Source organism: Anabrus simplex, chromosome 2 (genome assembly GCF_040414725.1).
Source record: "Anabrus simplex isolate iqAnaSimp1 chromosome 2, ASM4041472v1, whole genome shotgun sequence".
Lineage (NCBI taxonomy): Eukaryota > Metazoa > Arthropoda > Insecta > Orthoptera > Tettigoniidae > Anabrus > Anabrus simplex.
The window spans coordinates 1,163,248,633-1,163,273,913 of NC_090266.1; the positions used below are offsets into that span (position 1 = coordinate 1,163,248,633).

At 42.2% G+C, this 25,281-nt stretch overlaps 1 protein-coding gene across 1 annotated transcript in view; it reads right to left on the bottom strand.

Annotated features, from left to right (window-relative positions):
- LOC136863821 (cell adhesion molecule Dscam2) overlaps window positions 1–25,281 on the bottom strand; it is a 760,504-nt gene that overhangs the window by 661,052 nt on the left and 74,171 nt on the right. The window lies entirely within an intron of this gene.

Genomic DNA, 25,281 nt, shown 5'->3' on the forward strand with positions numbered 1-25,281 from the left:
GAATATAACCATATCAGTGGCTCTAATTGTGATTTAATAACTTGTGCCCATATTACCAGAAAATGTGCCCGTATTACCTTAAGAGTTTGGCAAATATGGGCAGTTGCAGGGTTTGCTGCGAAGCTGAACAGTATGTCAACCACTATGGGATAGAGGCTAGTTCAAGCTTTTTTCGAATGGAAATGGTTGTAAGTTTTCAAGGATTTTTTACCAGGAAAATGGAAGTTGTTTTAGTGCTCCTTTTCTTCAGATATACCTTATGGTGCCCATATTTGCCAAGTTTACCCTATTATTATTATTATAATAATTATTATTATTATTATTATTATTATCTTCGTCAACATCGTTGTCAATATTTGAGCAACTTTTGTCACTCGTTCGCGCATAAATATCTAACATTACCGGAATGTTACATAGATCCTGCATAGTGCAATCGGTACTAAGAAGGGCTATTTATTTAGTACCGTAAACAGTTACGGTTTGGAAGTTAAATGCAACTTTATCAACTTGATAGTATTCCTTTGAATTCCTGCTTAAACTTCACCAATAATCATATTGCTAATTTCATTCATGTACATTGGATTACGTCCTTGCAATTTAATTTTTAAAAAACCTGCTTCCGAGATTGATTCAGTAACACCACGCGTTTGCTTAGCTATGTTTGTGGTACATGTCTGATGAAAGTAAAGGAAAAGAAAACGATCAAAATGTGATTTATACATCTGACGATAGAGGTACACCAATCGAAAGCGAGAATTTGCTGAAACATAGTACAGTAAACCTCCTATACATCTGTGTCTACCTCCTGGTAGCTACCTAAATATTACACGAAGGGTAATACGCAAGCCATACAGGCAAGGGATTTACACTTCCGGGAAGGTTATATCCAGTGTAGTTACAATCTAGTTTACAGGTAGATGGTAAAACCAGCCTTAACACGCCCTAATTATCTCAGTCCATTCCTCTCTATTTTAACATGGATATTCCACCTTATTTTTTTTCGTAGGTTTTCATTTTTAACGCAATTTTCCCCTGTCTCTGAAATTTTCACATTAAAATGTCACATCTGTAAACTGAATTGTTATTATTATTATTATTATTATTATTATTATTATTATTATTATTATTATTATTATTATTATTATTATTATTATTATTATTATTCCTTTCCTTCTTTCTTTCTTAATCCGTTTACCCTCCAGAGTTGGGTTTTCCCTCAGACTCAGCGTGGGATACCACTTCTTCCGCCTCAAGGGCAGTGCCATGGAGCGTGGGAGTTTGGATCGTATAATACAACTATGGAGGAGGACCAGCACCTCGCCCAGGTGGCCTCACCTGCTATGCTGAACAGGGGCCTTGTGGGGGGATGGGAAGACAGGAAGGGATAGACAAGGAAGAAGAAAGAAAGGAAGGAAGGAAGGAAGGAAGGAAGGAAGGAAGGAAGGAAGCGGCCGTGGCCTTAAGCTAGGTATCATCTCGGCATTTACCTGGAGAAGTGGAAAACCACGGAAAACCACTTATAGGATGGCTGAGGTGGGAATCAAACCTCCGTCTAATCAGTTTAACTCCCGAGGCAGAGTGGACCCCGTTCCACTTGTAGTACCACTTTTCAAATTTTGTGGCAAAGCCGGGAATCAAACCCGGGCCTGAGGGGGTGGCAGGAAATCATTCAAACTACTACACCACATAGGCGGACATTATATCTTGTATGTGAAAATTGCATAACTAATAAGTCAAGAAAATATTTTTATATAAGAATGTTAGTTTGGACAGCAGATTGAGAAGATTGAAAGGATGCGTCACAGTATTTAACAGGTAATATGGCATTCAATTTAATAAGTTTACATTCATGCCCGTTATTTTCAGACAAAAATACAATAGTAGCACCGAAATGAGGATTTACTGCTTTCAAATAACTTTTCTCAAAGCACTGGACGATGTAGGGATATTTTGGAGTATCACAGAGGAAAATTTCCTCCATGCAGTATTCTGTATGTTGCAACTGATATATCAATAGAACTTTCTACATCCTGACGGCCTTTCACTCACTATATCAAATTACTGGACGTCCAGCTCTATGGCTAAAGTGTTGGTCTGGTGGCCTTTAGTTCAACAGGTTCCGGAATCAATTCCTGGCCGTGTCGGGGATTTGAATTTTCATTGACTATTTCTGAAGACTCGGGGGCTGTGTTTGTGTGCGTGTCGTCTTCAGCATTAGAATTCAACATAGGAAGGGCCCTATTCTCACAAATGCGCAGGTCGCACATAAGGCGACATCTCGAACGACCTGCCCAAAGGCCTTTCTGGAGGCCACGCCCTATGAAAAATATCTTACTGAAAAAAAAAACTGGGAGCCTTCTTCTTCTGGTTTCCGAATTTGGCCGCCTATAGACCGCATTGAACTTAAGGCTTTCTCTTCTTCTTCTTCTTCTTCTCCTCCCAGAACCTTTTCTTTCTTTCACTTCTGATCTTCCTTTCTTTCTCAGATATGGCCAGTTTGGGTCTACATTTTGGTGGTTTCTCCTGGAATGTTTTGATGCTGTCCACTCGACTTCTAAATTATTTTCTGTTGTGAACCATATCCACTGTAAGCCCACTTCCTATTGCATCTCTTTTTACATCTTCCACCCACTTCGTCGAAGCCTAATATACTCAGTTAAATATATAGGCTATCCACACGCTTGAATGAACTCAGCTGAAGAGAAAGTTGTACACAGAGTGTACATTATTTATCTCAAGTAAATGTATTTGGCTTATAGAAAAAATAAAGGTATTAAGTGTAATTATTTTGCCAAAATCACTGATTTTCGCATCACGAAAAGGGGACCTCAGAGTATAGAGAGCATATGCAAGTTACATTCTCAGCGTAGATAATTCCGTCGATGTGCTGTTCTGATTACTCATACAAAGAAACACACGAGTTTCACTGCCATTATTATTTCCTAATTGAATTTTCCATTTATAAGGTGGGAGCAAATCGTCGTTGCCGGGACAAAACCTCCTATGTGAAATATTTTAGCTTAGAACTTTGGCCGGTAAGGTTCTGTCATCTAAGGTGCAATATTGTGTGACGGTTGTCAAGGCATTCTCGCTCTTCATAACGTATGTGCTGCGGGTCAGTATATCACCAAAAATATTAACACATAGGAGGTTTCGTCCCGGCAACGACGAAATGAAACTAAATCGAAAGGGACCTATTTATGTAATGGCTGGGGCTGTACCTTAATTAAGGCCACGGCCGCTTCCTTCCAACTCCTAGGCCTTTCCTATCCCATCGTCGCCATAAGACCTATCTGTGTCGGTGCGACGTAAAGCCCCTAGCAAAAAAAAATCTGTAATGTGTGAAATAATTCCATTTACATTATTACTTGTCTGACCCTCCTTCTTCTATGTCCGTATACAAACAGGACTTTCATTAGCACTCAGTTATAATTCATTTCTTTGCTAGTTGGTTGCTTTACGTCGCACCGACTCAGATAGGTCTTATGGCGACGATGGGACAGGGAAGGGCTAGGAGTGGGAAGGAAGCGGCCGTGGCCTTAATTAAGGTACAGCCCCAGCATTTGCCTGGTGTGAAAATGGGAAACCACGGAAAACCATTTTCAGGGCTGCCGACAGTGGGGTTCGAACCTACTATCTCCCGAATACTGGATACTGGCCGCATAATTCATTTCTAGTGATTCAAAATAACAAAAATACAGCTAGTGGGCTAAGTGGCTCAGATGGGATTCGATCCAGGCTCAGTCCGTTTGTATAGCTGCTCAAGTACAAGTGTCGGTAGATTTACTGGTATGTTAATGAACTTCGGGAAAAGCATTCGTCCCCACTGTGTCTCCGAAAATTGTTACAGCAGTTAGTAGGACGTAAATTCAATAATAATAATTATAGTAATACTAATAATAATAATAATAATAATAATAATAATAATAATAATAATAATAATAACAAGTTTCATAATAATAATAAATACTGATTTCCTTCCAAACTCATTTTTATGGCTGCAGACTTGCAAACGATAATGTTCTTAGGTTTCAGACTCTAACATTAGCAGTCTGAATTTTGGCATCCCTAGAGATCTTCAAAGTTTTTACTAAATTATACATATCTGAAAACCAGTGAAACCTCTTATAAATAACGAAACGTGCCAACATTAAAAGAGTTTCCATTATGGGATAGCTTCTCTCGTAAACATTACACGCTGAAACATGTGGAGGTGATGACGAATTACATCTCAGGAACATGATCGGCATCGGCAGCACACATTATTTCTAAAATGAATGAATGTGCATGAAGTTAACACGAATAGTGTACGGACGACTTTACCAACCAGTCTTAACTTTTCATATTGCAATAACCAATGTAATTTTTTACACAATGGTGTATGACCTCCGGAGAGGCCTGGTGACTGTACTTCGAATATACGCCTATAGGCAACCTGTGCGTCTGTGAGGATGCGGCCCTACCTACAGGGACTTTCTTATAAACCCAGACCGTCCAGCGGCGTTTTTACCCTCGGAGACCCAAGCAGCAATACGGGAGGAGCGCGCATATTTCTTGACCTTGTAAAGAGCGTGCACCTGTTCGAACTAGCATCAATGGCCAGTCTGAATCTCAGCTGATAACATGGTGATACAGTTATCATTGCAACACCGTATTTTCGTATGTAAAATTTATATTAAGTACGAGTCGGCTCGACGAGTACGCGATGTATTTGTCCAACAATATCTTGGTGAAGTGCCACCATCAAGAGCACAGATTCACGTAATTGTAAATACATTTGAAACTGCTGGCTCGGTGCTCAATAAAAAACATGCGCGCACACGGACAGTTTCAACAGAGTAAAAGCTAGATGACATTGGTGCGAATCTTGAACGGTCACCGAATAAATCACTCACAAAATTAGCACAAGTAGGGGTGTGGGTTTCTTCTGCACACAGAGCTACAAAGCTGTAACACACAAACTGTACAGGTTCACACGGGCCCTCTGTTTAAAACCTGCTGATCCTGCCACAAGAGTGAGATATTGTGAGTGGTATCTTGCATCATAGAATGATCGTTTATTCGACACACACAGCTTGTGTTCTTTTCGGATGAGGCCTGGTTTCATCTCAATGGTCGTGTGAACAGTCATAACTCTCGCTATTGGTGTGCAGAAAATCCGAAGAGGATTTACGAAGTCCCTGAAAAATGAAATGTCGTATGGCTTTTAGTGTCGGGATATGCCAGGACGGGTTCGGCTCGCCAGGTGCAGGTCTTTCTATTTAACACCCGTAGGCGACCTTCGCGTCGTGATGAGGATGAAATGATGATGAAAACAACACATACACCCAGGCCCCGTGCCATTGGAATTAACCAATTAAGGTTAAAATCCCAGACCCGGCCGGGAATCGAACCCGGGACCCTCTGAACCGAAGGCCAGTACGCTGACCGTTCAGCCAACGAGTCGGACAACGAAGTTCCTCATTATGAAGGACGACATTTTCAGAATCTTATATAAGATAAGATTTCATATAAGATTGAATACACGCTTAGAGCAGGCCGGCCGCGCGCGACGTAAGTTGGGCTGATGCAGCTACAGTAGCGCAGAGTACAAACACCGTGCGCTCGGTCTGTGTTTGTAAGAAAGACCCAGTATGATGAATAGGGAACATGCGCAATTAAAAAAGCCATTTTTTTAAAAAGTACGCCCATAAATTAGTACGGAAACATATTACGTTGTGATAAATTGGTTTGTTTTCTACCATTAAAAATACACTGACTGACACAGCAAATGCAACACCAAGAAGGAGTGGTCAGAACTTTATGCCAATTGCAGGGTAGACTGACGTCACTGAGGTATGCTCATGATGTGAAATGCGCCGCTGTGCTGCGCACGTAGCGAACGATAAATGGGACACGGCGTTGGCGAATGGCCCACTTCGTACAGTGATTTCTCAGCCGACAGTCATTGTAGAACGTGTTGTCGTGTGCCACAGGACACGTGTATAGCTAAGAATGCCAGGCCGCCGTCAACGGAGGCATTTCCAGCAGACAGACGACTTTACGAGGGGTATGGTGATCGGGCTGAGAAGGGCAGGTTGGTCGCTTCGTCAAATCGCAGCCGATACCCATAGGGATGTGTCCACGGTGCAGCGCCTGTGGCGAAGATGGTTGGCGCAGGGACATGTGGCACGTGCGAGGGGTCCAGGCGCAGCCCGAGTGACGTCAGCACGCGAGGATCGGCGCATCCGCCGCCAAGCGGTGGCAGCCCCGCACGCCACGTCAACCGCCATTCTTCAGCATGTGCAAGACACCCTGGCTGTTCCAATATCGACCAGAACAATTTCCCGTCGATTGGTTGAAGGAGGCCTGCACTCCCGGCGTCCGCTCAGAAGACTACCATTGACTCCACAGCATAGACGTGCACGCCTGGCATGGTGCCGGGCTAGAGCGACTTGGATGAGGGAATGGTGGAACGTCGTGTTCTCCGATGAGTCACGCTTCTGTTCTGTCAGTGATAGTCAGCGCAGACGAGTGTGGCGTCGGCGTGGAGAAAGGTCAAATCCGGCAGTAACTGTGGAGCGCCCTACCGCTAGACAACGCGGCATCATGGTTTGGGGCTCTATTGCGTATGATTCCACGTCACCTCTAGTGCGTATTCAAGGCACGTTAAATGCCCACCGCTACGTGCAGCATGTGCTGCGGCCGGTGGCACTCCCGTACCTTCAGGGGCTGCCCAATGCTCTGTTTCAGCAGGATAATGCCCGCCCACACACTGCTCGCATCTCCCAACAGGCTCTACGAGGTGTACAGATGCTTCCGTGGCCAGCGTACTCTCCAGATCTCTCACCAATCGAACACGTGTGGGATCTCATTGGACGCCGTTTGCAAACTCTGCCCCAGCCTCGTACGGACGACCAACTGTGGCAAATGGTTGACAGAGAATGGAGAACCATCCCTCAGGACACCATCCACACTCTTATTGACTCTGTACCTCGACGTGTTTCTGCGTGCATCGCCGCTCGCGGTGGTCCTACATCCTACTGAGTCGATGCCGTGCGCATTGTGTAACCTGCATATCGGTTTGAAATAAACATCAATTATTCGTCCGTGCCGACTCTGTTTTTCCCCAACTTTCATCCCTTTCGAACCACTCCTCCTTGGTGTTGCATTTGCTCTGTCAGTCAGTGTATTTAGAAGTCTCCTTCCGCAAAGCAAGTAAAAAGTCCTCTAATGTAAGTGGCGGGCTGTGATGTCACCGTCCATTACCACATGAAGCTCTACAAGCCATTGTGCATCAGCTATTACTAAAAGCCGAATGTTTAATATTAATGATCGCGAATAAAATCAAAATTATAGAAGAAGGGTTCAAAAAAGCACAGTCAGACAATTCACCATGTGTAGATGCCACCATGGTGGCATCATTCTTGAGAAAAAAAAGATTCATTTGTGGCTGGAGGAATTCGCGGTTCAAAAGCAAATGTGCGATGTGGCATCGTTTATATACTTGCATTGTACTGAAATGTACTGTGACTAATAGTATTAGGATAACAAGGAACATGAACAGAAATCACTTAAATCACCTTTGCAATTTATTTTTAGATTGGTTCCCATATTAAAAATATTTTAAATTTTCGGGTATCGTGCCTGCCTCTTACTCGGAGGCCCCGGGTTCGATTTCTGGCCAGGCCAGGGATTTTTATCTGGACCTGAGGGCTGGTTTGAGGTCCACTCAGCCTACCTGATTAGAATTGATGAGCTATCTGACGGTGAGGTAGGGACCCGGTCTGGAAAGCCAAGAATAACGGCAGAGAGGATACGTTGTGCTGACCACACGACACCTCGTAATCTGGAGGCCTTCGGACTGAACAGCGGTCGCTTGGTAGGCCAAGGCCCTTCAAGGGCTGTAGTGCCATGGGGTTTGGTTTGGTTTCACTAATACTAAGTAACAAATCGGACTTCTGTACTAACATGAAAATATGGCCATTATTATAGTACCGTACTTCTATAAACTATCATTCCTGAAAAAATACAGATTCTTTAAACACCTTTAGTTCATTTCTCTAGTTTTCTACAAGCGAGCATTCAAGCAAGAAGAGTGTTTCGGTGACAATTTTGTCACTCACTATAGGAATGCCTTGGGTGTTGAGCCAAACCCTCACCCCAAACACACGTATGCAGTCCACAGAGGCACAATAAACAAAATAAATTCAGGCCTTGAACAGGAGACCGGCCCCTTAAATCAAATCTACCAGGGACTGATGCTACTTGAGAGTTAAAGCTGAGAAGTACTCGAATACACAATTTATTCAAACAAACATCAAGGAAAGAAAAGAAGGAAGAGAAAATGTTTAACATGAAATTAACACCGAAACCTCAGTGATCCTCTATTCTATAGGAACTGCATTTTCAACCTCTGTTATGCAATTTTTGGAGTGTGTGGCATTCAAGGGACTCCAGCAAGCCAAAGCCCTTTATTGCACCATATGGATATATGTATATTGTTTGACATAATGTTGGCAACAGCACAGATTTTTGAATGGAACTCCAACGAGTCTAAGCCCCATATTGTACCTTATGTATATATCTTAATAGTAATATTATATTAGAATAAGGCATTCTTGTTAAATTAGTTTTAGTAATGTTTTACGTACAATCGCTATTAAGCAGGTTCACCAACAGGTGATGATGACCTTTTTACAGGTCGAAGCCGGTACTGTTTCAATGTAGATAACTTTAAACATTTTGTAATAAAGTATTGATTCTCATTCTTCATACTTTCATTCTTAATTCATCAATACGGAGAATGAAGCTGATAGATTATAGTATGAAATTAACCAGGTCAAGGAAAAATAATGAAGGTTTTATATATACGTGCAATTTCAAATGGACACAACTGTCGCCGACAATCAAGGCAAGTGGGCGACTACATTCAGTAATTGATTATGCCAGGAGGTTCACACAGTTCACGCTTCCCACCTGATTCTTATTCAAATTCATAGCACGAAACTTATTATCTGGTCAGTGTATGTAAGCATCATATATAAAGTAAAAACGCCCACGTAATACACGCCTACACAAAATTAGACGTATCAGAACGGCAACAATCCACTCCTCAGAAAAAATCAAGGAGCAAAAGGGGAAAAGTACCTAAGCTCCCATAGGGTGAACAGGGGGCTGAGGACCAAAGCATACGCAAGATATGACGTAATGAAACAACAGATAGTGACCAAAATAAAAGTCAACCATACCAGAAAAGGAGATAACGTATGATCGACACAGGCACGGACTCAAAGAAAAGAAGACGCACCTGGCGATATATAAACAAATGGTTAGAAAGATCAAAGGGTCATAGCATTCATTTGAACCTTCTAAAAGCATTCTGATACGCCACAAAGGCTAATCCATTCCGCATGGGATCCATATTGATATTTCACGCCATAAAAACTCACGTAGTGCGAGCTAGTTAAAAACGTGCCAGGTAAAAGGAATCGGAAACGAACCAGAACGACACACTATCGGTACAGGGCCATCACCAAATGGCACAGTGCTGTGAATTTTACCTTTCGATTTATTGATTTGGCATGTATAATCTAGAACTTAGGCTTAAGTTTGGACAGTATTGTAAACTCCAACATCACTGTTATTTGTAGTAATGTATTTTCATTGTAGTGTGCAATTATGTTATTTATTTCATTAATATCATTATAATGAATGAGCATAGTTAACTTATAAGACTCAGACCACCCCAACCAACAAGCTTTGGTTTTGTAGAGATATACATTTTTCTTCTAAATTTACGTTGTTTTTTCGTGATCTACACGCTTACTTTCTTTTGTATTATAGAGTATTAGTCTATTCTTTTACAAATTTCAACTCTTCAATAAATAAATAAATAAATAAATAAATAAATAAATAAATAAATAAATAAATAAATAAATAAATAAATAAATAAATACGTGAATAAATAGATAAACAAATAAATGTCACAATCCAAAATAAATTGTTATAATTAGAGCAATCAGTTTGGTTCATAAATCCTTTGGTTTATTAACTAGACATGGATCACACAAACTTGAGTTAGGTTTGTAGAATACTTTAATAATCAGCATTAACTCATGCAATGTTTATTACTTTCATATTCCAAGACGTAACTGAAGATTTCATTTAAAGTATCATAGATTTCATTTCAAAGTTTTACCACTTGAATAGCAGACATGGAAAAGTGATTAAAAGTTAAAGAAAAACAATTTACATAAAATTGATCTTCACAGCAATAACCTGTAGACTTTTCCTATATATCACGGGCATTTTTCCGGCTCACCAAAACCCATTTATTCGTAGTTTTACGGTCCCTTGGCACATTGATATATAATTTGTTCGGGCTGGTATGCGATGTACTAGTGCACATCAGAGCTGTACACCATTCATAACTTTTCTGCCTCACTGTCTCCGCAGAATTAATTTCAAAAAAATACTTCTAACACTCAACACACAATGTATAGGAATTGAACATAACTTTACCAGACACAAATGTGAAAGAGAAATACTTGAACTGTATCCTGTTTGTCAAAGCACACTATGTGTTATTTCATTTTGCCAATACTGTCAACCTGGACGATGACGTCAGCCAATGAGATAGCGTACTTACGTCACGTGCTACTTTCTTACATTAACTCAGATTTTTAACATGTCTGAAGTTATTATTTCTACATTTCTACATTCTGACCACATTTTTGAATTCTGCATGAAAGTTATTATCAGATTGGCATATTGTTAATTTAAACCCCTGTTCATACATGTTCCCTATTGCAATGTTGAAGACGACACACACACACACACACACACACACACACACACACACACACACACACACACACTCGCCTAGACAGAGGAATTAATCAATGAAGGTTAAAATCCCCGACCTGGCCATGAATCGAATCCTAGATCGTTTGGATCTAAGGCCAACACTCTTATCTTTTAGCCATAGGGTCCAAGATATACTACTAACTACTTCGACGATTTTCGGAGTTCAATGACGTGCCAGCAAATCTGCTCACATTGGGCTTCGGTTCTACCGTCTTAGGTACTTAGCATGGCGATTTTTAACTATAAGATCCATGCTGTACATCACAATATTTCTAGGAAACATGTCCGGCTCATTGGCTAAATGCTCGGCGTTGTGGTCTTTGGTAAAGAGGGTCGCGAATTCGATTACAGACCGAGTTTGGTTAATTCCTCTGACTCGGGAACTGGGTATTCTCATCGTACATACAACACAGCATACTACCAACCACCACAGAACAACGCAGTTGTGAATACATTCCATCATATAGCGTCGTCGTCAGGAAGGGCTTCCGGCCGTAGAACAGAGCCAATGTGACATGTGTGAAAGAGATAGCAACCACAACTCCATCAGGGCGTGGGAAAAGTAGCGAAAGAATAAGAATATTGCCAGAGGAAACAGAGATTAATAATCGAAGAGGATAGAAATCTCTTAAATGTACGCCACAAATAGCAGCTGGCCTGAGGGGCTCAGACGGTTGCGACGCTGGTCTTCTGACCCCAACTTGGCAGGCTCGATCCCGGGTCAGTCCGGTGGTATTTGAAGGTGTTCCAATACGTCAACCTCGTATCAGTAGATTTACTGGCACGTTAAACAACTCCTGCGGGACTAAATTTCGGCACCTCATCATCTCCGAAAACCGTAAAAGTAGTTAGTGGGACGTTAAGCCTATAACATAATTATTAGACCACGAATATTTGTTATATTCTAGCCATAAAATATTATTGGTTAAATTTTCGATTTCCTCCGACTTTGGAACGGGTAATTTTAGTCAAAATATGAGAGACTATTGTTGAAGCCGAGGAGTTAACTTTCAGGCCTGGTGTCTCTGAAAAGTGTTAAAGTAGTTATTGGGACTTAAAACCAATTACATTGTTATTAACTTAAAGTCGGCTTGTGAAAACATAACTGTAAGCTGAAGTTGGTTCTGTTTCATCATAGTCTACAGCTTATCCTCCAAGCTAGTCATTCCCTCTCCACAGATGAAACTAAAATAGAGAGAGCCAAGGTCCTTACTGCGTCATAATGCTTTGAAGAGTCTCCAACCTACACAGCGTCGAGATCAAAATGGGTGAAGTGACACTCAATTTGCTTTGCCTGCGAATAGAGTTCAGCTTATATAGCAAGTGGATGCTGGAGCAACGCTATACCACCCTCAGTGAACATTGACTGTAGCCGTGAAGTACAGCGTGGAGCACTGTTGTACAGTGCGCTTGATTAACTAAAGCATTAATTAGTAGGAGTTTGAGTCGGCAATGTCGATCATTCTCCTCTGGGTACTAGATTTATATTTCGGTTACAAAAACCATACAAAATCTCCACGCAACATAACTGAGTGCGGGGTTTATGTGGTTGCAACATCCCTACCAGCGTATTTAATTTTAACTTTACTTCATAGTAGTACGTGTCACCAATTTAAGGATCAGTTTTGGCAGGATCAGTAATTTTCTCCTTCTTATTCTTCTCTGGTATAGCTCACTAACCTTGTTATTGTGAAATATATTCTACGAAAGGAAAGTTAACTGAACCTTTTGCTGTCTCATATATTTGAGGAAATGAAATGTCGCTGGCCTTGTGTTGTACACTAGATTCCAGCACAAGAAAGATTACCGACTTTCTTACCGTCCGGTATATTCTAGGAAAGAAAAGATGCTCGATCTTGTTGTTATCAAACTTTTCTAGGAAATGAGAGGCCATGACCTAGTTGCTGTTTAATATATTCCTTAGTATTTTGTATAAATGTGAGTAGAGAGGATATGAGACGTTTTTAATTATTAGGTCGAACACGATGGACGACTTTAATTGTTAGATACAAGAAAATGGACGACAACCTATACATCTGTTACAAGGAGAGGTTGACAATTGTGGATAAAATAATTTTATAAATGATAATGTTATTCTATGGTGTACATTTTGTAGCAATGCACTTTAAATTAATCACTTTGTAAAATGTCAGGTTCTCAACAATATCATAGTGCAATGGTAATATTTTATCATATGTTTGTTTTAAGAACGAGACTGAATAAGACGAGAGTTGTCCTGTAAAATGATTCGAGAGAGATGGATGTTATGTATGGATAGCTTTTGAATGAGAATAATTTTACTGCTTCCTATAATTTAATATACAAACTGAATAACAATATATTGAAGCTGGTAAATATGGTAAACCATGTAAATGTACTGCAATATTGTAGTAATTTGAGATGTAAACGTTCCAGGTACACTATGAAGAGATTTTCAGGCGAAAGATAAATTATCTTATGATGGAGTGCTAAATGAAAATGCGGGAGGACGACAAGTAAATCTACATTCCAAACCATGAGCATCAGACCTGCTCATCGACGGATAAGATTTTCTTTAATTTGCAATATTTATTCATTCATTCCATTCTTGACCCGGTCAAATGACTGGAGAGAGGCTGTGGATTTTCATTTCATACATTGTAATTTATTATAGAGTTTCTTTCTTCGAAATATATTAATGTTGAGTTAATTGTAAGAAGATAATTTAGAGGAAACTTACTTTTTCACTATTATGAACTTGAAGGAGGAATGAGGTGTCATCATACACTCTCGCGGGTCACCAGAGCTTTACTTTTTACTTCGTTTTAGGATGATATTTAGATAATGTTGGTAAAATTTAGAGCCTTTGGTCCAGAGGTAAAATTGTAGGTTTGCTATGAGGCGGAATGAAATAATAATTACGCACTTAACTATCATAAGACCGCGAATTAATACAATATTTACTAAAGTGAAACGTGATTTATTTATGATAATTTATTTAGCGAGGCGCAAGTTGATTTTCTTATGATAAATGACATGGTATTATACACAGCTGAGGTGTTACCTCGTGATGATGTAAATCCGGTAATGAATAATAATTGTGGTTTTAAATATTATTTTGTATGTTAGATTGAGAATATTTAATCTGCGACGATTTAATACGTATGAAATATGTGAATATCTGGATAAGGAAATATTCTAAGTTATGATAATGATTCGATGATATAGGTCGAGTCATAAGTCAAGGCAACTATTTTCTTCTTGCGAACAGGAAGCAGCACGGAAAATATAAGATTTTCATTTGGAAACGTACGGCATGTACGTGCGTATGATGTCACTAAATGGTGTATGTAAACAACAGTGTGGGTCTAAGCATGCCCCCAAGTTCAGTGTGTGAGTGAGAGCGTCACACAAGCAGGTTATGGTAATCCTGGCATACGATGTTCAAGGTGTTCTTGTGTGCCATTCAGTGCGTGATGGGCACACTGTCAATGCAGTTTATTACAGTTCCTTTTTGTTGTATCAACTGCGCCGTGCAGTGCGAACCAAACGTCCAGATCTTTTGGACAATGCCATAATCCTACACGATAACGCAACAGTTCACACCAGTAGCGTAGCCAGGATTTCAGTTTGGGGGGGGGGGGGGCATTTATTTTGATAGGTGACCAAACTTCCAGAGTTTAGGTGGTATAGAATACCTAAAAAGGAAATGAGTGTCCTTGGATCCAAGTAAGAGGGTGTCCGGACATTTCGTACCACAGACATTCCGTACCACATAGGTCATTATCTACCCGCGAACTGTTTTCTCGCAATCCCCAAATATTTATGCCAGGACAATCCGTACCACTTGATGTCAAATTGGAATTCCATTTCCCCACCAGCGGGCGCAATGAGCCTGATAGACACCTTTAGAAATCAGAAACAAGAATAATTTACAACATTTGCTGGAGAAAACTTCTACATTATTTTTAATACTTGTCCTTTAAACTGTACTTATCACTTTATGTCTATGTAAATATTATCACAAGAAAGTCGATTTGTTTTAGTATAAATACTGAAACAAAACAATACAATAGAAATATACATCGTGTTCGGGCGCAATGTGCCTGACGAGCATCAGCATGGATAATATTACTATTATTGTGAATATTAATAAACTACTGCATTATTTCAGTATCAAGTAAGTAAAATAATATATTCTGATGAACTGCCGATAAGGGCTTCACGTGAAAACAGGAAACTACTGAAAGGTGGAAGTAGCTAGGTCGCTGCGAATGACGAATCTTCTTCTTATTATTATTCTACCAATTTTTCCCACACCTTGTAGGGTCGCGGGTGCGAACTGTGTAGCACATATGGATTTAGCCCCGTTTTACGGCCTGATGCTCTTCCTGACGCCAACCCTATGCGGAGGGATGTAATCACTATTGCGTATTTCTGTGGTGTTTGGTAGTGTGGTGCGTTGTCTGAATATGATGAGGAGAATTTTGGGACAAACACAAACAACCGGTCCCCGAACCAGAGGAATCAATCACTCGTAATTAAAATCCCCGGCCGGGCCGGGAATCGAACCCGGGACCCTCTGAACCGAAGGCCCCAACGTTGACCATTCAGCTAAGGAATCGGACCCGATAATGACGAATACGAGATAAGAATTAATACGTGTGCCAATCAGGTCAGTTGCGCCCAACGGAAGGTTAACATCAGTAGTGGTCACACCGTGCGGAAGTTTTCTTCGCCAGTAGTGGACAATGGATATACAAATGAATACATTCATTAGGATATGGTTTTTACTTCGCAATGCTTTCCACTCTTTCAAGTGATACGGAATGTCCTCTCCTAAATATGTTTAAGTCATTAGCTGACAGTGTAGTATGTTGTCTGAATATGAAGAGGAAAATGTTGGGACAAAAACCAAGTCCCCAAGCCAGAATATAAATACGGTAATTTTATTATAATAATGGTCATGTGATAAGCTATAAAGAAGTGACATTTTATACGATTAATGCGGCAAAGAAACACACACATACACGTCGAATAAAGGTTTCTCGCCCTTCTCCATGGCTAGATGTTGAAACCAAGAGAATGATGGCCCACCGTGACTCGTTATTTCGACATTATAAACAAACCTTAGATGACACAGACTTCGAATCTTACCGCATCTTAATAAATCGCACAAAGCAGTTAATCAGAAATAAAAAAATGTGCATATTTCCGGAATTTAGCTAACAACTTTAATTCCAGTCACGCATAGGACCAATTTAGAGCTCTGGTAATAGGAAAACATCAACAGAGCCAGACAACTCCTGACATTCTACTTGACGAACTGAACGATTACTCTAGTAGAATAAATATTCAACCTACCCCAATTAACTGCACCGAATCACCGCCCTCCCCTCCAGCCAATCCACCATTCACATTTCACAGTGTCACAGAAAATCAGGTTAAAAAGGCTTTGTACTCGATTAAATCAAAGGCCACGCGTGTAGATGATAATCCTATTACTTTTATACATAAAACTATTGGTGCTGTCCTGCCTATACTGACGCACATACCGAACTACTGTTTACTAAACGGAATTTTCCCTGCTGTCCGGAAAACAGTCAATATTGAATATTATACTGGTACCTAAGAGTTTACACCCACAATCTGAAATTCGTCATGTGTTCATACTCCCTGCGCTTTCTAAAGCCTTTGAACGTTTAGTATATGAGCAAGTTCTGGAATACCTAAATAAAAATGCTCCTTTGGACCCTTTGCAATCTGGATTTAAGAAGGGTCACAGTACCGCGACAGCACTTTTGAAGGTAAGAAGAAACGCTATAGACAAACGATGCTCACTAAACTTAACATTCTTGACTTCAGTAGCACCTTTGACACTATAGAAATTCCGACTATGATAAAGTAAATGGAACTGCTAACTTTCGACCTGGCTGCGCTTTTCTTATTATTTGAGTAACCATCAACAGCGTGTAACAGTAAACGACAAGGCCTCTAAATGGAAAATGAAACTTAGTGGTGCCCCGCAGGGCAGTATTCTAGGGCCCTTACTTTTCTGTATTTATATCAATGACATACCATCTGTGACAGGAAATAACATATCGACACTGCAAGACAAGATATTAACAATGACCTCTGATGACTCAGTATATATGCACAACGAAATTCTCTTATACTAAACTCCACAAAATTTCAGGCAATCATAATTGCACCACGAAAATTACTGAGCTGCTCAAACAATGTCGCAATCCCGCCTATCCTACTGACTGGGAACATTATTCCCCACAGTAAACCGGTTAAAAATCTTGGCTTAATTATGAATGAAACACTTGATTGTTCTGGTCACACGAAAGAAATACGTAAAAAAGACTTTTGGAGTGCTTCACCCTCTTAAACGGCAAAGGGATGTATTTTCATTTGAGCTTAAGGCCAAACTAATACAGACACTGGTTCTCCCTATTCTTGATTATTGTGACGTTGTATTAGTTGATATGACGAGAGAAGAAATACTTAAAATTCAACGAGCACTGAATTCCTGCCTGAGATCTATTTACAACATCGGGTACGATGTTCATACCACCCCATACTATCAGGCTGTCTCATGGCTGAAGCATGATAAACGTCGGCAGCTACACACTTTAACGATGGTGTTTAGGAGTGTTAGTTGAAAGTCAGCCACTGTATATTTCTTCTAAATTCACCTTTTTATCATCATTTCACAACTTAAATACACGTTCAAGATCCTATCTTTCTATTCCACTGCACCGCACAAATACAATTAATAGATTATTTGTGGTGATCGGCGTCACATTATGGAATTCCCTGTCAGCTCAGGTCAGAGAAACTAGCTCTTTATTAAGATTTAAGGTCACCTGCCGAGACGTCCGACTCGTTGGCTGAATGGTCAGCGTACTGGCCTTCGGTTCAGAGGGTCCCGGGTTCGATTCCCGGCCGGGTCGGGGATTTTAACCTTCATTGGTTAATTCCAGTGGCCCGGGGGCTGGGTATTTGTGCTGTCTCCAACATCCCTGCAACTCTCACACACCACATAACACTATCCTCCACCACAATAACACGCAGTTACCTACACATGGCAGATGCCGCCCACCCTCATCGGAGGGTCTGCCTTACAAGGGCTGCACTCGGCTAGAAATAGCCACACGAAATTAAATTAAACCTGCCGAGACTACCTGCTGAGGACAGCTGACTGAATGGTTGAAGTGTGAATGTGTGCGTGCCTGAGGATGTCATTTTTAAGAGTTTTTAATATTGAAATGAAATGGCGTATGGCTTTTAGTGCCAGGAGTGTCCGAGGACATGTTAGGCTCGCCAGGTGCAGGTATTTTTATTTGACACCTGTAGGTGACCTGCGCGTCGGGATGAGAATGTAATGATGATGAAGACGACACATACACCTAGCCCCCGTGCCAGCGAAATTAACCAATGATGGTTAAAATTCTCGACCCTGCTGGGAATCGAATCCAGGACCCCTGTGACCAAAGGCCAACTCGCTAACCATTTAGCCATGCAGCCGCACTTTTCAATATTAATTTGTTTTAATATTAATTTAGTTAGTAATGTATTTAAATTTAATTTTAAAACTATTAATTTTTATAGTTTTAACTGTTTTACGTATCTCAGTATTTTATTTAAGATTTTGATTAGTATGTGGTTAAGTATACGAGAGGGCCTCGAGCCCTAACTTCGCCACTGTAAAAAAGGCACTAATAAATAAATATCAAATTTAAGGGGTATGGGTATAGATATTTTGTTAGTTGGTAAAGAAAAATATATGTCACAACATATGCTAGGGAGTGTTTACCTTGTCCTATTAGTTTCCCTAGCGGTTAGGGCAACGCAGTTGTGAGCTTGCATCCGGGAGTCAGTGGATTCGAGCTCTTCTGTCGGCAGCCCTGAAAATGGTTTCCCGTGGTTTCCCATTTTCACACCAGGCAAATGCTGGGGCTGTACGTTAATTAAGGCCACGACCGCTTCATTCCCACTCCTACGCCTTTCCTATCCCACCGTCACCATAAGGCCTATCAGTGTCGTTGCGACGTAAAGCAAATTGTTATTTCGTTTCCCTCGCAAGCCTGGGGTGCAGAATATAGTAGCATTAAGTTACAGTTTTATGACGCTAATATTCGTATGTATAATTTTTATTAACGTGCCAGAAACCAACGAAATGGAGCTGTTGCCATTTCAACACCGTTTTGAGAGCCACCGACCAAAGTCGGGATTTGAACCTGCGAACTCGGACTCAGAAGGACAGCGACTCAACCAACTGAACCACATGAAAAGGAGGCGTTTGTGATTATTGTTATAAATAGATTCAGTTAGTATGTTTACACAGGTTTTATGAAGAGCATTTATTAAGGCGTACGTTTTCCAACTGTCCTAAATGCACGAGACCGGAAGGAAGAACTAGTTGGAAGCTAAAGAGCATTGCAGGGCTGTCGCTTCCTTCTCTGTACACTTTTCCAAACCAAACTCCATGGCGAAACAGCCCCGAAGGGCCATAGTCTACCAAGCGACCGCTGTTCAGCGCGAAGTCCTGCAAATTACGAGGTGTCCTGTGGTCAGCACGACGAATCCTCTCCACCGTTATTCTAGGCTTTCTAGACCGGGGCCGTTATCTCACCGTCAGATAGCTCCTCAGTTATAAGCTCGTGGGCTGAGTGTACCTCGAACCAGTCCTCAGATCCAGGTAAAAACCCTGACCTGGCCGGGAATCGAACCCGGGGCCTCCGGTAAGAGGCAGGCAAACTACCCCTACACCGCGGGGTCGGCTTGTTACTTTTAGGTCACCTTATTTTAGAATTAGACTTAAGGCATCCTGCATTCGATGCCCGCCACTGACAGAGTTAAGAAAGGCATGGGATCGGGAAGATACAGCCTTGTTTGTGGGTGCAATAGAGTTGGCCATGAGTCTCCCGTGATCGAAATATCTACGGCCTGGCAGGTAGTCACCTTCACGGGGCGTAGTACCAAAGTGGTTCTTTTTTTTTTTTAGAAAAAAAAATTAAATGAAGATTCTACTTCCTCACAAACGAAGAACGATATTATCAATTTTACGAACAGTTCCAATAATGCAGCCGGTTTAGAGTACAGAAGCTATGATTTCGATTGTTGGATATAATTACATGGTAACAATCAAAACCATCAATATCTACAGAAGATCCGTCACCGCACTCGGTAGGACCGGGTTTCTTTTCATATCCACCGGGCGAGTTAGCCGTGCGGTTAAGGGCGCACAGCTGTGTGCTTGCATCCGCTTCGAACCCCACTGTCGGCAGCCCTAAAGATGGTTTTCGGTGGTTTCCCATTTTCACACCTTAATGACAGCCGATGGCGGAGCTGTTGAGGATCCAACCAGCCTTAGGGCTGAAGACTGAACATACAACATACAATTAAGGCTACGGCCGCTTCCTTCCCACTCCTAACCCTTTACTTTCCCATCGTTGCCATAAGACCTACGGTGCGACGTAAAGCAAATTCTAAATACAAAATAAAACATCTTTTCACAACCCCTTCCATGGAAAAGTTGTATCCACGCTACTGGCCTAGACTTGGCCACTGATATTATTTCGTGGGTACGCCACTGCATCCACTCACCATTTAAGGTACAAGGTAAGCCCGAAGAATGGTTGATACTCAAAATACACCACCATAAATGATGCGGTTATTACTCAAAAGTACTAAAGAAAGGTAAGGCACGTGACCTAGTGTTTTAAGCAGAATCTGTATCAATAGAACGTGACTTCCCATTTTAAAAATGTTTCATGCATCGACTGCGACTCAAGCCTCGGCCGTCTTGATGAGAAGATAGAACCATTGGAACTGAGTTATCACGTCAGCTAATTACAAGATAGTTACATGCACTTTTGATGGTGCCATTTGAAGTTCCAATCAGTCCCCGGGCATTTGACACAATATATGGACCCACCTATAGAACTAAGGTACGCATCTGCGATCTGTCTTGCTATTAGAATTTTTAAAAAATCATAACTTACGGAGGATGCACATTATTTTGCCCTTAGTGACAAATAAAGTTATTATATGGCACAAAATGAGAAACTAACGTGCGGATCGCAACCCTGTCACAGTCTTCCGAACGCTGCAACTTAAACACAGCACATCTTTCAACCACGGTACAACCCCAGTTTCCTGGAACTGATCTGCAAAAGCTGACACGATGTTGTTCAACTGTTTCTGGCTGTGGACCCCGTTATCTCGGTGGTCACGTTCCGGCCCCCTACTGAGTAATCCCTGGCTAATTGCCCCCTTCCTCATCTTTTGGCATTTGTCAACACATTCCCAATACTGAGGCCTCTACAGTGAAATATCCCCGCGCATCACAATCCTAAGTGACTTCATTTCATTCAAGCAGTACAAATAATGAGAATTATGAATGGCCGTATTGAGCCCTGCTAGTATATTCTTTGTCGCTACGTTAATTCGTCATTTCGGCGTAAGTTTTAAGTTGTTCGTATCGTACGTAAAACAACGGCTGATCCTCGCTCTAGTTTCAGGAAACATTTTTTTTGGGGGGGGGGGCGGCCCCAGTGGGCCCCCCCCTTGGCTACGCCAGTGTTTCACACAGAAGCCATCGTTCAGCGTCGCTTAGAATGGTGGGGATGGAAGGTTCTTCCACACCCGCTTTATTTGCCTGATCTTAGCCCATGTGACTATGATCTATTCCCCAAAGTCAAGATGCCATTACGTGGGCAACGGTTTGCTAGCAAAGAGGACATCGTAACAGCATTTCGGAGAGAGGTGTCACACGTTAGCGATACACATGCAGTGAATGGTATTCAGCGCCTACCCCACCGCTGGCAACGCACAGTGGAAACCTTGGGTGATTATTTCGAAGGTCTGTAACCAGTGGAGACCTGTCCTTTGTACGTAGTCTTGTATATTTGCTGTCTATACCATAATAAAACAATGTTTGCCAATGGCCTGTGTTCTGTCACTTTCCTACGAGAATCTCTTGAAGTCAGAATTTGTCTTCAGGCACTGTGCATAAATACATGGCCTATATTTCCAAATGCATATCTTAGATTTTATGTGTTGTCTCCTGTTCGCGAGAAAAAGGATTAGTTGCCATGACTTATGACTCGACCCTCGTATTTGAGTATATAAGGATCTTCGAAATATGTATAAGAATAAATTAAGGTGTGGAAGATTTTAATTTAATTTCGTGTGCCTATTACTAGCCGAGTGCAGCCCTTGTACGGCAGACCCTCCGATGAGGGTGGGCGGCATCTGCCATATGTAGGTAATTGCGTGTTATTGTGGTGGAGGATAGTGTTATGTGTGGTGTGTGAGTTGCAGGGATGTTGGGGACAGCACAGACACCCAGCCCCCGGGCCATTGGAATTAACCAATGGAGGTTAAAATCCCCGACCCGGCCGGGAATCGAACCCGGGACCCTCTGAACCGAAGGCCAGTACGCTGACCATTCAGCCAACGAGTCGGACGGTGTGGAAGATAAGACGGTATGATTTCTTCGAGGTCAGATAGCTACAAATGTGTTTGTTATGTTGTGGTTTCCTATATGATGCGAAGTTTTGTTTAGAATGACCTGGCGAATTGTGCGGATGCAATTATGTAAAGATATTATGCATTCACATTGTCTTAACTTAATTCATTGACATGAGTGCAGGTCACAAGGTCGGGCTGATGTGTCTTCAATCCATGTCACGATATAGCTGTGTGATATAGGCCTATACCATGTGATTCAGCCGCCCCTTCCAATGCAGTTTTATGCAACCTGCAATATCAATTCCGTCCTGAAAACATCCGCCCTGCCGGAATGCTCAGACAACACAACCGGATATCTTGGTATTTACCGCCTCACCATGATAGGGCACCGTAATATTATACCCGTATTAAACACTGGAAGGCATGCGTGTGTCTTCTAGATCATGTGAACCTGACACGCCGGCGAAAAAATAAACTGATATTGTGATCACAGTAAACCTAATACATGCTATAAGCTGCACAGTGTGACGTACGTGACTGTAGCGTAGTTGATAAAGGCACGGCGGAGAGGGCATACGTGTGAGGTGAACGGTTCGAGTCCGGGGCGAAATATTTGTTTAATACATACCTCACGTAATGTAAGTTCAATAGCCACTTTCATGCAAACTGTATATGAATGAATGTGTTTGTGGCCCTAGAAATGGCCGATTAGTTAGCAAGCCTGACGCATACGTACCGGAAATAATAGAAACACAACTGCCCTGACAATGTTTTAACGCAGCAAATGCTCGATGTGATGACTGTTTTGGTTTACGGACATTCGGGCCCGATGTCCAATAGATCGTCTTGCGGGCTGAAGTTTTCCAGGTGTAAATGCACGGCAGGCGTCTGTGATGAGTTGCCGGAGCTGATCGGGGTTTTCCGGCGCTTGATTGCAAGTGACGTTCTAAAAATTCCCCCACAAGAAGAAATCTAACGACGTTAATTCCGGTGATCTGGCGGGCCAACAAAGAGAGCCTCGTAGTCCTATCCATTTCCATGGCAGTGACGTCTAGATGGTTGAGAACGGGTAAAGTCGAATGTAGCGGAGCTCCATCCTGTTGCAACCACATCATCAAGCGATCATGCAAGTGCACATCCTCCAGCAGCAGAGGGAGTTCCTGACGCAGAAATTGCACTTAGCATGGTCCCGTCCGATGGCCGTCAAAGAAATAAAGTCCCATCAGGAGATCCCCCAGGATTCCACACCACACATTCACTCCTCATCGTACTTGATGGACCGCATGCCGTACCCAGTGAGGATTCTCCGGACTCCAATTATGCGTGTTGTGGCTATTGATACTACCATTACTGTGGAAGCGCGATTGGTCCTAGAACAAAATGTGCGATGCGAATGCTGCATTATTGTCCAACCTGCCTAATAGCACCGACAGAACTCCATTCGAGCTTGAAATCCCGCCCATGGAGCTCTTGGTGTAGCTCAAGGTGGTATGGTTGAAATGCATGTTAATGCAGTATTTGTCAGACGGACGGCTGACTGGTGTTCACCTGTTTTGCAACCGCCCTTCCGCCTCTGTGATATAGTGGTTAGTGTGATTAGCTGCTACCCCCGGAGGCCCGAGTTCGATTCCCGGCTCTGCCACGAAATTTGAAAAGTGGTACGAGGACTGGAACGGTGTCCACTCAGCTCGGGAGGTGAACTGAGTAGATGAGGTTTCGATACCCCCTCAGCCATCTTGGAAGTGGTTTTCCGTGGTTTCCCACTTCTCCTCCAGGTAAATGCCGGAATGGTACCTAACTTAATGGCACGGCCGCTGCCTTCCCTGTTCCTTTTCTATCCCTCCAATCTTCCCGTTCCCCCGCAAGGCCCCTGTTCAGCATAGCAAGTGAGGCCGCCTGGGCGAGGTACTAGTCATCCTCCCCAGTTGTATCCCCCAACCCAGAGTCTGAAGCTCCAGGCCACTGCCCTTGAGGCGGTAGAGGTAGGATCCATCGCTGAGTCCGAAGGAAATACCGACTCTGGAGGGTAAACAGATAAAGAAGAAGAATAAGAAGAAGAAGAAGAAGAAGAAGAAGAGAAGAATAAGAAGAAACCTCTCTTGTACTGATGTGTGGATTCACGAGCTAACTCCAGAACGGCCTCCTCTCTTTCACCCAATGTAAAGGGCCTATCGCGGACTGGTGGCTGTTGCGAAATCACGCCTGTTGTCCTTAGGCGTCTTTCAGCACGGCGGAATGTCGTAGCAACCGTGTGTCGCCAGTCGGGATACCGTTACTGGTACAGACGTAGTGCCTCGCACGCGTTTTGTCTTGCTTCCCTTTAAATGCGGAGCGTATCAACGTATTTCTCTGTGGGAAACCTGCCGAATGACAGCAGGGATTATTTTCAGGTCCTAACCAGCTGAGTGTGCGCAGGGCGCAAGATGAATAACAGCTTTGTTCTACTGTTTGAATGTGGCAAACGTGGGCCTGTGTTTACGTATACAAACATCATACCGATGCGAGAATATTTAAACGTTGCAGGATTCGAATCGCCGATAGCACATACCGTCGATTGCTAGGTGAACTATTAACCACATCCACTACGCTACACTGGTGGAAAAATGCTGGTAATTCGACGAGAGTAAAGTTTATACGCCTTACGGTTCGATGTTTAAGACTTTAATTACTGCACTGTTACCTTGTTTTATGCATTTATTCCCCTCTTCGTTACATCCGGTCACGAGGCACGACATATTAACATAGTTACATGGTCAAAGGACGTCGCTACATGATTTCAAGGCGTAAAATTTTTGCAAGAGGACGATATAACATGTCGCTAGGGATCAGAATCGTGTGCAAAATGTGCTCACTGGACGTTAGTACCATACAGTACGCCTGCAGGGGAATAGCCACCTTATAACCATGTCCCATGTTTGTTGGGTTGCCATAGACGCGGCTGAATCACACGGTATATCTTTGTGATGATCT